We start from the raw sequence: 14,018 nt of genomic DNA, 5'->3' as shown, positions 1-14,018 counted from the left end.
CCATTTTGTAAGCAAGGACTTTCCGATTGAGGATGGCAAGTCCGGGTTAGAGGATAAAAGAGCTAATAAAGAAATTCTAACATCTAGCCAGGCCTTAAAGGAATAGTTCACTCTAGAACGAAATTCAGTCATTATCGACTCACCCTCATGCTGATGAGAAGTCCGGTGTAGTTTCTTATTCCTCAAAGTGCAGCTGGAGACCCGCGGGGGTACCCTCCAACAGCAATAATCTATGTGAAGAGTGTTGATGGCGTCCGAGACCAGGGCCGGTTTTTGCTATGGACAATGTGGGCGACCGCCAAGGGCGCAATCTATGTGAGGGCGCACGAGCGCCCTCAAAAAAAAAAAAAGACAAAACAAAACTTGCCAGTTTTCTAGACTACCTCATTTCCATGTCAAGTTAGTGGAGTGGGCGCTGGGGCGCCCTCATTGTCACGTCAACTTGCTGCTGAGAGTCACACAGGTTGTGTGTGTCAGAAGAGGTAAGGGGGAGGGGGGCGGGGGATCAACTTGTGATAATGATGAGTGATAATTAAAAAGAACTACAAAAAAACTGCAAAAGAACTACAAAAAAACGGAAGGAGGAACCATTGCACAGTTGCTGGCCGGACCATAAAAAACGGCGCACATCATCGCAGGTGCAGATCATCATCAATCAATCACACGCAAACAGTGACAGGGAAGGAGACAGTTCTCTCGTCGCCTGAACCCTGCAGTGAGCCCATGCAGAAGAGAGCTTCTACAAACACCAGAGAGGCAGCCGGTAAGACGAGTGAACAGAGACTCTTGCTACGGAGGTTCAATTGCTGATTGTTTGTGTTAGCGCTAGCTTAGCCACGGGGTTGGTTGCCCAGTAACGCGTGGCTTATTAAACACTTAATGCCCACGTGTGCTGATTGTTTGTTAACGTCCTGAGTCTAATGAAATGTGTTGAGAATGTACCATACATAGAATGTAAAGATTAACTGGTACTTATGTATTGAGCACATCTGAGGGTTTCACTTTGATCTTGAAACTTGGTAAATTATTAAATGAAAATTGATTGGGTTGTGTTAATCACAAAAGCAATTTAAGTATAGCATGATTTGAGCATTTCATACTTGTGTAAAGACTAATTTCACTTTATTTATTAAAATCTGACCATAAAATGTGATTAAGGTTGAAAAGTAATTCATGTTAAAATACAATTGAAATTGAGACAATTTGTTAAAATGCATTAAAAAATAAAAAGACTAACAATAAATATTAAAAAGAAGTGAAATTCATACTTACCTGACAACATGCTAAAACAATTGACAGCTGTGGGTAACTTTATTTGCACTTAATTTGCAATGTAATATAAACAGTTTTGGGTTTCACAATATTTATTTATTTATTTAGGTATTTTTCTGGTCTTTTGTATACTTTCCTATTAGTCATTTGAAATATCATTGGCATTATGTACAGAATTTAAACATGTTTTCTTTTTGTGTGTTCTATGTTTGAAAGGTTTTTCACCTAATGCCTGATGGCTAATGGCACTTGGAAAAAAAAAAGGAAGAAAAGGAAAAGCTGCCTGGTCATTAAGTGAATTCCAGTTAAACCTCTGAGTAGATGACTCCATCCCTTTCAAGTGGGAAAATTGCATGGCAAAACTTAAAGAAACTTGACACAAACACAAGAGGGATCTGCCTGCACTAGTGATTTGAAACTTTGAAACTCACAGCAGGATGTAAATACCGGCGTGTATCTATCGCGAGTCTCGTTGATCTTGTCTGGCGCGGCTTCCGTAGTGCAAACGCTGTGAGGGAGACTCGCGTGAACTATATTCCGAACTTGTCAATAAGATCTAACTTCTGGGACTGATCTCTCTGGATCGGCAAGGTACAGAACGATATCATCGGCATATGATATTCTATTATCTGTTGTCCCAAACTGAATACCGGAAATTTCTTCACTTGTCCTTATGACTTCAGCAAGGGGTTCGATCGCTAAATTAAATAAAAACGGGCATAGGGGACATCCCTGTCGACAGCCTCTGCTTAAGTTAAATTTTTCTGAGACAGCACCATTAACACATATTTGAGCTTGTGGATTACTGTACATTGCTTTGACCCAACTGATACATCTATCGCCAAAATTAAACTTCTCCAAAACCCAAAGTAAGTATGACCACTCGACCCTATCAAACACTTTTTCTGCATCAAGGGATATTATCATAGCTGGTTGGTTGCAAAGGGTCGAGTGGTACGCTATGTCTAACAGCCTTCAAATATTATGTCGCATATCGTGCCTTTACAAAACCTGCCTGGTCGGGGTTAATTAGCTGAGGAAGAATGTCTTCTAGTCTATGTGCAATTAATCTAGCAATAATCTTAAAATCAACTGGTAGTAACGAAATTGGACCAAATGATGTACATTCTGCAATGTCTTTATTTTTTTTATGTATCAATGATATGACAGCTGTCTTCATTGATTTGGGAAGGGTCCCATTTTCAAAGAAATCTGTAACCATAGGCATAAGGAGAGGTTCAATCTGTGGCCAAAAGGTCTTATAGAACTCTGCACAGTATCCATCTAATCCTGGAGTTTTCCCAGAAGACAGAGACATAATTGCCTGTAGAACTTCTTTTGAGGTGAATGGAGAGTTCAGGTATTGTTTATCTTCTTCAGAGATGGAGAGGAGAGATACATTTTCTAAAAACAGGTTAATGTCAATCAGAGGGGTTTTCAGATGAGTATAATTGCTTAGAAAAAAAAAGTCTATAAAATAAGACTATTGACTGCAAGTCATATTTTAGCTGTCCCTTTGCATTGCGTATGCGGTTGGCGCTTTCTTTTTTAAGCTGGTACGCTAAGAGTCTGCTAGGTTTATTTTCATATTCATGATATTGCTGTTTAGTAAAGGACAGGAGTTTTTTTATATGTTCGGTTTGAGTAAGGTTGAGACGGTTTCTGACGTCATTAAGCTTCTTCAAGTTTTCATCTGTGGGTGACTGAAGTGTCTCCAAGTTGACAAGCTCCTTTTGTAAGTAGTTCAGTTTGTTTGGTAATATTTTTCTTTCTTGCAGATGTGTATGACATCAACTGCCCTCTAATCACGGCTTTGGCTGCATCCCATATTACCACAGAAGTGACAGGGGAAGCTGCATTATCTTGCCTGTATTGGTCAAGCCATAGTCTTATTTTGTTACAAGCTTCAACATTTGTGAGAAGTGAAGAGTTAAACTTCCAGTTCTTGTTTGTTGGGGGATAGATAGCTGAAGATAGACTGGTGAGTGGTCCGATATAAGGATGGATCCTATATCACAGGAAACCACAGAGGAAAGATGATGCTTCAGCATTAAAAAAAAGGTCCAGTCGAGAGTATGTTTTGTGGTGATACTGCAGTTTAGAAAATAAAAATACACATTTTGGAATGGTTATCAATGCTTTCAGCTAATCCCTGTAGAAGAAATACTTCTGTCAAACACTGACTTTCCAGAAGTCTTTATTTGAACATATGAACATTATTAATAGAAAAAAAGGTTTTGAATTAATTTAAAGTAAAATAACGTCTTTACATTTTTAACTAAAATAATTTTTAATTTTTTAAAAATGTATTAAAATAAAACTCAAATACAATCTTTAACAAAAACTGTTGTGATTTTCAGTTCTTTTTTTTACAATCACTTCTCACTTTAATGTCACTGTAACAAAAACTGTTGTGATTTTAAGTTTTTTTGTACAATCACTGCAACAATTGAACTGTTGACATTTTTTTTGTCCTTTCATTTTTAAAGTTCCTTAAAGAGGTCCAGAAGGTGTTGCAGCACAGGCAGCAGACCAAGGAGGAGATCCAGAAGGTGCCCCCTGAAGTTCCTGGAGATAAAGACCTTTTCTAGCTCTTACTGCTCTCTGCCTCTTCAGGTCCTCCAAAGCCTTGGTATCCAACCTTACCACTACCTGGCACATTTGTGGGCAAAGCCGTCTAGAGCTGATGAGTTTCTTGAGAGGAGAGTCATTTACCTTCTTTTGGAGGTAAATGTACTTTGCTCTTGGGCTTTTGTTTCTCGCCCTAGGAGACTTCACTGGGGAGCCGGAAAGCCTGGTAATTTTTTTGGCCTCGTTATGTTTCCCAGTAGACTTCACTGGGGTGCAAGACAGCTTGGGACGTTTCTTGGCCTTGTGCGGTTTCACTGTCTTTCTTACAGCATCTTCCCAAACCGGTGCCCCTGTTGTCTTTGTTACATCCTCCTCTTCCTCTGAAGATGAGCCAACCTCTACCACATTGTCAGCTGGTCTCTTGGGGTCATTGTCTCTGTCTTTTCTAAGCCTCTTTGTCATCATTTTTTTTACTTTTGGCTGCTGCCTCCTTCTGAGCTTTTGCTGCTGCCACTGTCTCGTATATGTCTCTTCGTCATCTTCTTTCCTTTGCCCTGTGTTATGCTCTTGCTTGTTCCTGCGTCACTGTCACACTGCATTGTGCCCTCCTTGTGTCCTGTCTCCTTCGCAACACATTTCTTGCCCTTGTCTGCTCCCTCTTAAGTCATGGAAAAACTGTTGTCCTTGTCAACTCTTTTTGTGCTCTCACCCTGCATGTTGGTGTAGATCTTGCACCTGTTTTTGTTTGTCTTTGCAAGCGCGATTGGCTGTGTCTTCACGCATCTGGAAAGCTTCGCCAAAGCCCAGGTCAGCCTCATAGGATTTCTCTGCTGTGGCTGTTGAGTGGCACATCAGCCTGTGGATGTTTCCCTTCTTGCTCTCCTCCAAACTTCGCCCAACCTACAGAAAATGAAACAATTACAAATACATTAATAGTTGTGCACAATTACAATTGTGCACACTTGTCATTAATATCTGACAAAAATGTCTTGCACGTGCTGATGCTGATGCCGCTGCAAAGCAGGGAGAGCATTGGCCTCCCTGGAAGGCCAAATGACTCCCAGCAGTTCTGAAAAGCAGTGAGTATTTCATGATATGGGCCACCGTTGTTGTTGGAAAATACCAGTTCAGAGTTGCCGGTTAGGTAGTTGTGTAGGTTGTACATTAGTCGGTAAAACCACATGTACTATCTCTTCGTAAGTGGAATCAGGGCATGACCAAAGCTCTTTGGTTTTGTGGTCTTTAACCTGTGAAGGAAACAAGCAAGCAAGCCCCGACATGTAGTGGAAATGTGGAATAATAGCAAATCATTGCCCATATCCGGAATGTAAAGGAAGTTAGAGGCTAAGTTTGGATTAATTAGCAGTTTTCATTATGTGGAAAGTAGAGCACTTTCATGCTGTATTTGGAAGCATAGCAAATTGTGACCCATACATGGAATATAAAGGAATTTAGAGGATATATTGGAATTCATTGACAGTTGACATTCAATATGTGGAAAGGGAAGTACTCTACACTATGTGCTGTAATTTGGTGCATCCTCTTACTCGAGTTATCCTCCGTTCCAACTCATCCTCCTCTGCCTGGGCAAACTCCTCCACCGCAAGGTTGGTGATGACCACCTTCCTGTGGCCATTGATACATGCAATATACCCACTCAGTAAACCATACACACGCTCGAGTGCCTCCCTGCTCTTGTCTCTCTCAAGGGTGTCTGTAAAGTCAAAGGACATTGTCATGTCTATTTGATGTTTATAGTGCCAAACCATAACGTAAGTTCTTCATTAATCTTGGGGCATTTTCCATATAAAGCAGGTCAAGGCCATACTCTTTCTAATATTCGAATAGAAGGTTGCTCCCTACATACTTACGTAGAGCTAGCGGTATGACTCTACAGTCATGAACGCTGTTGTGTATTACCCTCACCCCAGTCCTTACAACCACAACCTGTGCTTGAGGTGGAGGCACATCACCAGTGGGCTGGAAGAGAATGTAGAGTGTTTAAGTTTCAACTGATGTCATGAGTCTAAAATGCAGCACACTTTAACAAGAAAATGAAGAACATGTTGGTCTTACAAGGCAATGAAGGGTGTCTGGGATTTGCGGGGCAGCCACCCTGCCAAGGACTCTTGCTGCCCAGGTTCTTTGCATCGTTGTTTGTGGCATCTGAATATAAGCAGAGACTACATGTAACAAAATAATCAAATAAATTAGACACTACTATCTCCATTTTGGAGTGGGTTAGGGAGCTGGATAGGCTTTTGTAATATGTCTCCATCTCTGGAATCACTAGGAAGCAAAACGGCATTTGGGGAATGTTACATACCAGGTAGTTGGACGGTCCACTCGCCCTTTACAGGCTCTTTGTCCTCACCAGGCTCCTTGCAATACAAAAAGAAAATATTTAAACAGTCAATAGTTACACATCTTCTGTTTACTCTTCCTGCTTTATTCAGACTTTTAATAAAGTACTTTAAAAAAAATAATAATAATTAAGGTTGCGTGTGTGTGTGTGCATGCGCATTATATCATGTGTAGTCAACTGTGAGCCTAGCTCCTCCTCTCCCTTCTTAATGTCCTGAATCTTCATCTTCATCTGAAGATTGCTGGAAATACATTTGTGAATTTTACCAACAGTGCTACCGTGTACATATGCAGCAAAGCCGACAACACGCTACATGTTGCAAACCATTTAACACAAAATTCACTTCACAGTCCGTACTTGCATCCCTAAGTAGCGAATTGGGTCGTGAGAAAGACATTCCAACACGGTCCTTGAAATAGAGAAAATACCATATTTTATAACAATAATAATTAATATGTCATTAGAGATTTCTATTCAATATTTGGAATATATGGGTCCTTTCATTAGCGGCTATAATGCCAATATTGGAACAATCACTGCTTTTCATTTTACCCCGGTAATTTGTGTTTTCAATTTAAATCCAAAAATTGAAAGCAGCACTAATTGGGATTTTATCTGTATCATTTCATCTTACTGTTTTCTGACGTGAATCCTGGTGGCCTGTCTACAGTGAACAAGACACTTCCTGAATTTATTTATTTATTTTTAATTTAAACAATTTTATCGAACAATTTGAATGTACAAAACAGCAAGGTACACAATAACAAACAGCACATTGGGGACATAAACAATAAATAAAACAGAGTACAAATATAAAAATAAATACAAAAATAAATAAATACATGGTTCAAGCAGGGGCTTCAGGGAAAAACTTTTCATAATGACTCGGTAAGGTATTACTTTTTTTGTTATTTATCAAAATTAGAGATTTGAGCAAAGAGCTCAGTTCCAGGAGAAAAGGAGCAAATTTAGGTAAGGATTTTGCAAATTTTTGTTTGTGAATAAAACATTTTGCATATAGGATAACAGTTCATCAAGTGTTCAAAAGCATTATCTTCTGGGTTAACATAGTAGCAAATAACATCCTTGAGGGTAAGAGAGTAGACAGTTAGCAGCATCAGAAAAATGAGATTCAAGATCACTCCAAAACCTTTTAGACATATCACAATAAAAAAACAGATGTGAAATTGTTTCTGTATTATGATTACAAAAAGTACAGGAATCATCAACATCTATAAACTTAGCAATAATAGGGATAATGCTGGATATACGAAGTGAGACAAGCCTTCTGCTTAAGAGAGAAGAACTCTACCTAGAACAGACAAGTCCCTTTGAAGCCAAATGTTAAAAATAGATTTGGTTTTTTTTAGTCTGTTTGAGAAATTTAAATGTTGCCTAGCTGTAAGATCTTTAGTTATGAATATTCCTAAATATTTAACAGAAGTCTTTACTGGGATATTTTCAATTGTAGAATCACTGGAATTATGCAAAGACAAAATTTCACATTTGGACATATTAAGTTTTAGACCTGAGGCGTTAGAAAATTGGTTAATTAGAGTAATAGCATTAGAGAGTTGATTCTTGTCTTTCAAAAAAAGTGTAGTGTCATCTGCCAGTTGGGAGATTTTTAATTTCATTAACTTCATTAGCATAGTCTAATAAATTTAAAATGAGTCTAATGTTACTGCTAATATGTCGATTTTTCATAAAACCTGTTTGAGTTTCTGCAATAATCATGTCTAGCCCTACTTTTAACCTGTTGGCATACACTAAGGCCAATATTTTATAATCAATTGTTAGGAGAGTAATAGGATGCCAATTCTCTATTATTATGGGGTCTTTATCCGGCTTGGGAATAAGAGATATAATACCCTGCTTCATTGTAGCCATCATCTCTCCTTGACTGATGCATTCCTTGTACATAAATAATAATGAGTTTTGAATAGATTCCCAAAAGTGAGTATAGAATTCGACAGATAAGCCGTCAATACCTGGTGACTTTCCTTTCTTCATTGAGAATAATGCATTTTTGAGTTCAATAGTTGACAGGTCAGAGTCACATATAGATTTGAAATCTTCAGTAATTAAGGGAATATTAGTCTGAATTTTTCCTAGAAAACATGCACAATCCTTTGCATTAAAGTTAGAATTATACAGTTTTCCGTAAAAATCAGAAACAAACTCACTTATCAAATTCGGATCTTTCGAGGGTTAATATTAAGGGCAGTTAATGATTTTCTTTTCACATTTCTTTTTTCTAGAGCAAAAAAGTAATTATTCCTTTCTCCTTCCTCTAGCCATTTAGCCCTCGATCTAACAAATGCACCTTTTGCCAAATCTAGATAAAATTGATCCAGTTGTAACTGGATGTTCTTTACTTCGAGCTCTTCTTCCAAAGAAATGTGTTCTTTATTGAGTAAAAGGCTAAGATTGTACGTCAGATCTGTTTCTAGCTTGTGTTTTTCATTCTTTAATTCTTTACTTCTTTTGATAGCAATATACCTAACTTTATATTTGAAGAACTCCCATTTTTTCCTATAATTATCATTAAGGCCATCACTAAGAGTATCTTGTAAGTTTTTTAACGGCATTATTGAAAGACATCTTTTAGAAGAGAATTATTGAATTTCCAATAACCTCGCATACCAAAGGTTTCCTGATTAGAGGCTAGCTTCAGAATGATTTGCTTATGATCCGATAAGGGGGCATATAGATGGCTAACATCTTTTACATATTGAAGGGAAGAAGATGAAATTAGAAATAAGTCAATTCTAGATTTTAAGGATAGTCCTCTATTACACCAGGTGAAATCTTTTGTAGAGGGATTAAAAAAACGCCACGCATCAGTCAAGGAGAGGTTGGAACAAAGTAATGAAATGAGGTTATTATTCTGAGAAGTTTGATTTAATCTAGGAGGGTATCTGTCATATCACCTGGACATTCATTAAAGTCACCACACAAAATTATATGTGAACCATTGTATTTCTTGTGGAATTCTGTCAGTTTTGCTATTATTTCATTAAATAAAATCTTGTTGGAAGCATGAGAATTAAACCCATATATATTGCAAACGATGAAGATAGCATTGTCTTGTTTAATTATTAGTGCAATCCATCTACCATTATCAGAAGGCACTGTTTCAAGAACATCCCCTTTAAACTTGTGTAGAAAAATTAGCACCCCAGCTGAGTGATTAGTGCCATGACTAAAGTGAACTACGTTACCCCATTGTATTTTCCAAAACTTTGTATCTGACTCACAAGAATGTTTCTTGAAGTAAAAATAAGTCAGCCTCATTTCTCCTGCAAAGCAAAAAAATCGCTTTCCTCTTAGTGATGTCCCTAATACCCCTGACATTTAACGACATGACATTAAGAGAGTTAAACTTAAAATCCATAAGACAGAAAAATAGGAGAGAAGGAAAAATAAATAAAAAAGTATACCTTTAAACAGTTAAACACTGAAAAAACCTTGGAATGTGCTGAAGAAAATCCACCAGAAGTGAGGTGGTGATTAAAAACCGTATAAACAGGCCAACGCCAAGAAATAAAGTAATTCTGTAGCATTAACTATCATGAATTTGAGATTAGAGTAAATCAAGTTTCAGCATAGGTAGAATCTATGAGCTTATAGGATTCTTAACATAATGAAATATGTTAAATGTAACAGTGGAAATGATTTACATAAATCCGAAATATGCCAAAGGAAAGATACCTCTATAAAGAACTTGCGATATCTCCCAAAAACCATAACCACCAATGAATCGATGGGTTAGATGCAAACATTGTAGCTGTCATCTGTGTAAACAACTTATATCTATAAATGAAGCTCCTCTAGCTTTCTTTTAACCATTCAGTATTGAGCAGGTCACAATTAACTTTGTATAAATGGCAAATTATTTATCAGTAAACTCTTATAGCATAACCAGAAAAAGAAACACATTAAGCACCGTTTGGAGAAATGAGGATGATAAAAGGTCCATTAATAATAATGATCTTATAACAAAGTTTCTTATTTTACCATGTTAATAAGGTGCAGTGTAGGTGCTTATAACACACTATACTTGAAATTTACTCAGTCTAACTGCATTCAGGTTATCTCTGAAGGATCAATCTTCCTCCCGTTTATGAAAACAAACGGGCCGCGGAAGGAGGCTTTCTTCCCCTCCTCTCTTGCGTTCTTAACCAGGGGCCACAGTTTCTCTCTCGCTGCCTTGTCTTCTGGAGACAGTGCTTCGGAGATTCTCAGTTTTTTGTCGAGCAGAAACTTGGAGCCTTTCGCCTCTCTCCATATCGCGTCCCGAAGACATCTCAATGCAAATAGGATGATGGTCGATCTACTCGATCTGTCTGCCGCCGCTGCCCAACGCGATGTACGATGTCCAGGCCCTCTTCCAGATTGTTGTGGATTTGGGGAGCCGTATTGCCCAGGATGTTGATAATCTTGTGCCGTATGTCCTCTCCCTCCTCCTCTTTCACACCGTGCACCTTCAGGGACCATCTCCGGCTGTACCGCTGGCACACCGCGATGTGCGCTTTCAGTGTTTTGTTCTCAGTTTGCAGTTTTTTAACCACGTTTTTCAAGCCGTCCACTGTTTGTTTTTGTTGGTTAACGTCGAGAGTGAGTTGCTGGACGGTTGCGGATAATTTCTCCAGGTGCTTCAAAGTTAACTCCGTTGTTGTCTTTATGGCGGAGACAGTACGTAAAGTCTCATCATGCTTTCCAGAGAGCACGCGAATTGCTTCCAGTATTTCCACGTTCTCTCCGCCACCTGTCTTTATCTTCTTTGGTGGAGGTTTAATCGGAGTGTCTGGAAGTGGGACAGCGAGGCAGATATGTTGAGGGTCTTGGTTAGCCTCAAACCAGTTACTGTCCTCCATTAACTCATGTCCACTAGGAACCTTCAAATCCTTGATGGAGACTAGCTTGTTGCTAGCCTCGGCCTCGTTTGATGTACCAAGTATGTCGCCGTTAGCTTCCTCCATCTCTGTGGTTGTGAACGATATTTTCCTGCCTTTCCTTTTTCCCCATTCGACTTAATTTCAGTTTAATGTGTAAAGTAGTTACTTGTGCGTTGGCCAATGCGCATCTTAAACTTCACATTGGTTGTTTAACCACAAACCTCCTAAATTACCTGAGAGAGCTTGAAAAACACGTCTTACTAGAGCGCCGCCATCTTGGCCTCCCTTCCTGAATTTATATCCTAAACCAGCCACTTTCTGATTACTTAATGGGCAACCTATCAGGCCTGTGATTACAGTTTTTGAAAGCTTTTATCATCATCTTTTATTTGAATGGCTGCCAATGCCTCAATGAGAGATTATTATATTCTCCTTTGAAGGCTGTGACCCTTTGATGTCTGAAAGAGTTTACATTCCCCAATAGTGTACCGAGAAGCATTCTGGGAGTGTTGTCAATAGTCACTCAAGTCTCTTTTTTGAAGTAGTTTGGCATGGAGGATCGCTTGTTGGGAATGCTGATCGCTTATTAGCAAAATTCACCCATTTTTAATTAGAGTTAGCATCTAAGATTTCACTTTTGGAATACGAGTTATCCTTGTAATTACAGTAGTGATTTCTGTGCAATATTTTCAATGAGTAGGAATGCTACATTGGGACTGATTAGGGTTAGGGTTACACCTTGCAATTTAAAGTAAAATTGGTAATATGAGCTCATTGCATTACGCTATGCCATTTTTTCCCCAACGTACCTCAATTCCAGCTGTCCTTCTGGTAGAAGTCTGGCAAATACAAACAGTTTCCTCAGCCTTCCACGGATGTTGTCCAATGTCAGATTTAGCTCCTTTGCCGCTGTAACCAGCTCCGCAGACTCCTTTAGATCTTCTTTGATCCAAAAGGTGGACAAACAAAAGGGGGAAAATAAACACTGTCATGTGCATTGTTTTGAAGGTAATCCTGCCAAGGCCTCGAAGCTCAGAGGGCAGTTTTCTTTTTTACAGTGGAAAGTAAATAAAATGGAAGGGACACATTTTCAAAGCAGCAAGACAGTGTTGTTAAAGCATACAACAACAAAACTTACCCGTTGGCAACTGAGGTCCTTGCACTTCAGTTCTTTCCCAAACAGGTGTCGCAGTAACTTGTCAAACTCCGGCGGATAGGTCAGTCTTCTGCGTTTTCCCTTTGTGGATAATTACATGTTATGTGTGAGAAAAGAAAGAAAATACTGTTATATAACAATCACTACAAGGATTATTTATTTATCTGTAGTACTTCTAGCCATGATCGCTGTGCTAAAGACATTGTATAAATTTGTGTGTTTCACTCACAGGCAGTGGTGCCAATGTTGGCAAGTCCTCTGAACTGCTGGAACTGCTAGAAATGCGAGCCTCCTCCTCCTTCAATGAACTACAATTGCAGCAATCTGGCTGACTCTACCATGTCACAGTAAATCAGAATATAGTTGTTAAGAATTTGGACATTGTCACACCATGGTGAGGAATGTCCTGTCCTGGGTTTTGTGTCTCGTGAACTTCCTGTTTTATTTTGAAAAGTAACTCTCCTCTCGTTTCAGGTCACTTGCCATTCCTCATGTGCCACCAGTCTGATGTCTCCTCTAATCCCTAATTGTTTCCACCTGTGTTCCCTCACCTGATGTGTCTTATAGTCTGCGTCTCCCTTTGTTCTGTACCAGAGTGTTGTATTCGTCACGCACCCCAGCCCTCATTCACAGCCTTGATCACGCCAAGAGTCAAAGTTTGTATTTCTGTTCTTGATCTTCTTAAGTGAGTGACTTTTTGTTTGTAATTTTTCTCAGTGAATTCCAGGTCTAGTTTATAGCCATTTGTTTGCCTCCAGTGGAGTGCCTCATTTGTTTCATTCTTTTTCATAGTCAGTCGAGAGAGTAGTTTATGTTTATAGCCTTTTCTTCTTCCTCCGATTGGAGTGATTTTTTGTTATAAGTTTTCATAGCCAGTGAGCCAGAGTAGTTTAGTTCTTCTGTTTTGCCTCATTTTGTTGTAGTGCTGTTGCTTGTTTTTTTTAGCCAGCAGATTAGATATTGTGCTTTATAGCCTATTTGTTTGTCACCTTGCTCAAGAGTTCAAGTGAAGAAAACAAATTTCTCAATAAAAGCCTGCTCTAATTGTCCTAATTCTGCTCCTGAGTCCTCCTTCCTAGCCCAGGCCTGACAGACATTTGATTTAGTATATAATCACATTCTGTTGTATATTTAAGGACTACTGTATATGTCACATCAATTTTAATTTGTGCATGTTAAATACTAAAGTCACTAAAATTGCTTGTGTGGCATTTTACCTCAGCACCCTCACACTCTGACTCCTCCTCGCATGCAGTAAATGTTGACCCAGCTTCAATCTGAACGGTATGAATGGATTTAAGTTGAAGGTTTATCATCTTATACTGCGTTAAGTATGACTGCTTTACTCAGAAATTTGGTGTTTGTGTGAATGTGTACTCACTGGTGAACCATGCTCTTCTTCACCAAAATGTAATGGATTGTTTCTTGGGACATAACCTACCAGTCCTGAAAATTTCACCAAAATCCATCCATAACTTTTTGAGTAATCTTGCTAACAGTCAGACAGACAAACAAACAAATGCTGGCAAAAACATAACCTCCTTGGCAGAGTTAATAATTAGGGCAATAGTCTTTCCATGGAAGCGGGGTTAGGGTTAGATAGAGGAAATAGTGTTGTTAAGTTACCTGGGGAGGTTTGTTTGCACGGGCAGCAGGGAAGAGCGAAGCCCCGTCCACTCAGCTATAATGCGTGGGTGTGTGTCAATGTGAGCATAAGGAGGAGTGCTCAGAAGGTTGATGTGGGACTCGAACC

General features: G+C 38.9%; 2 long non-coding RNA genes across 2 annotated transcripts; both read right to left on the bottom strand.

The window, feature by feature from the left end:
* Nucleotides 1-4,066: 4,066 nt before the first annotated feature.
* On the bottom strand, nucleotides 4,067-12,038 carry LOC141008425 (uncharacterized). Its single transcript, XR_012180070.1, has 5 exons — nucleotides 11,919-12,038; nucleotides 5,920-6,009; nucleotides 5,770-5,823; nucleotides 5,391-5,557; nucleotides 4,067-4,743 (listed from the first exon to the last, which is right to left on the bottom strand). It is a non-coding gene; the product is annotated as an uncharacterized lncRNA (long non-coding RNA).
* A 26-nt stretch (nucleotides 12,039-12,064) lies between these two features.
* Nucleotides 12,065-13,801, bottom strand: LOC141008426 (uncharacterized). The gene is made up of 3 exons (XR_012180071.1): nucleotides 13,647-13,801; nucleotides 13,483-13,542; nucleotides 12,065-12,346 (listed from the first exon to the last, which is right to left on the bottom strand). It is a non-coding gene; the product is annotated as an uncharacterized lncRNA (long non-coding RNA).
* Between the last annotated feature and the right edge of the window lie 217 nt (nucleotides 13,802-14,018).

Source organism: Pagrus major, chromosome 14, assembly GCF_040436345.1.
Source record: "Pagrus major chromosome 14, Pma_NU_1.0".
NCBI classification, from domain to species: domain Eukaryota; kingdom Metazoa; phylum Chordata; class Actinopteri; order Spariformes; family Sparidae; genus Pagrus; species Pagrus major.
The sequence above is the reverse complement of the archived record's forward strand: the minus strand, read 5'-3'. Positions and strand labels throughout refer to the sequence as shown.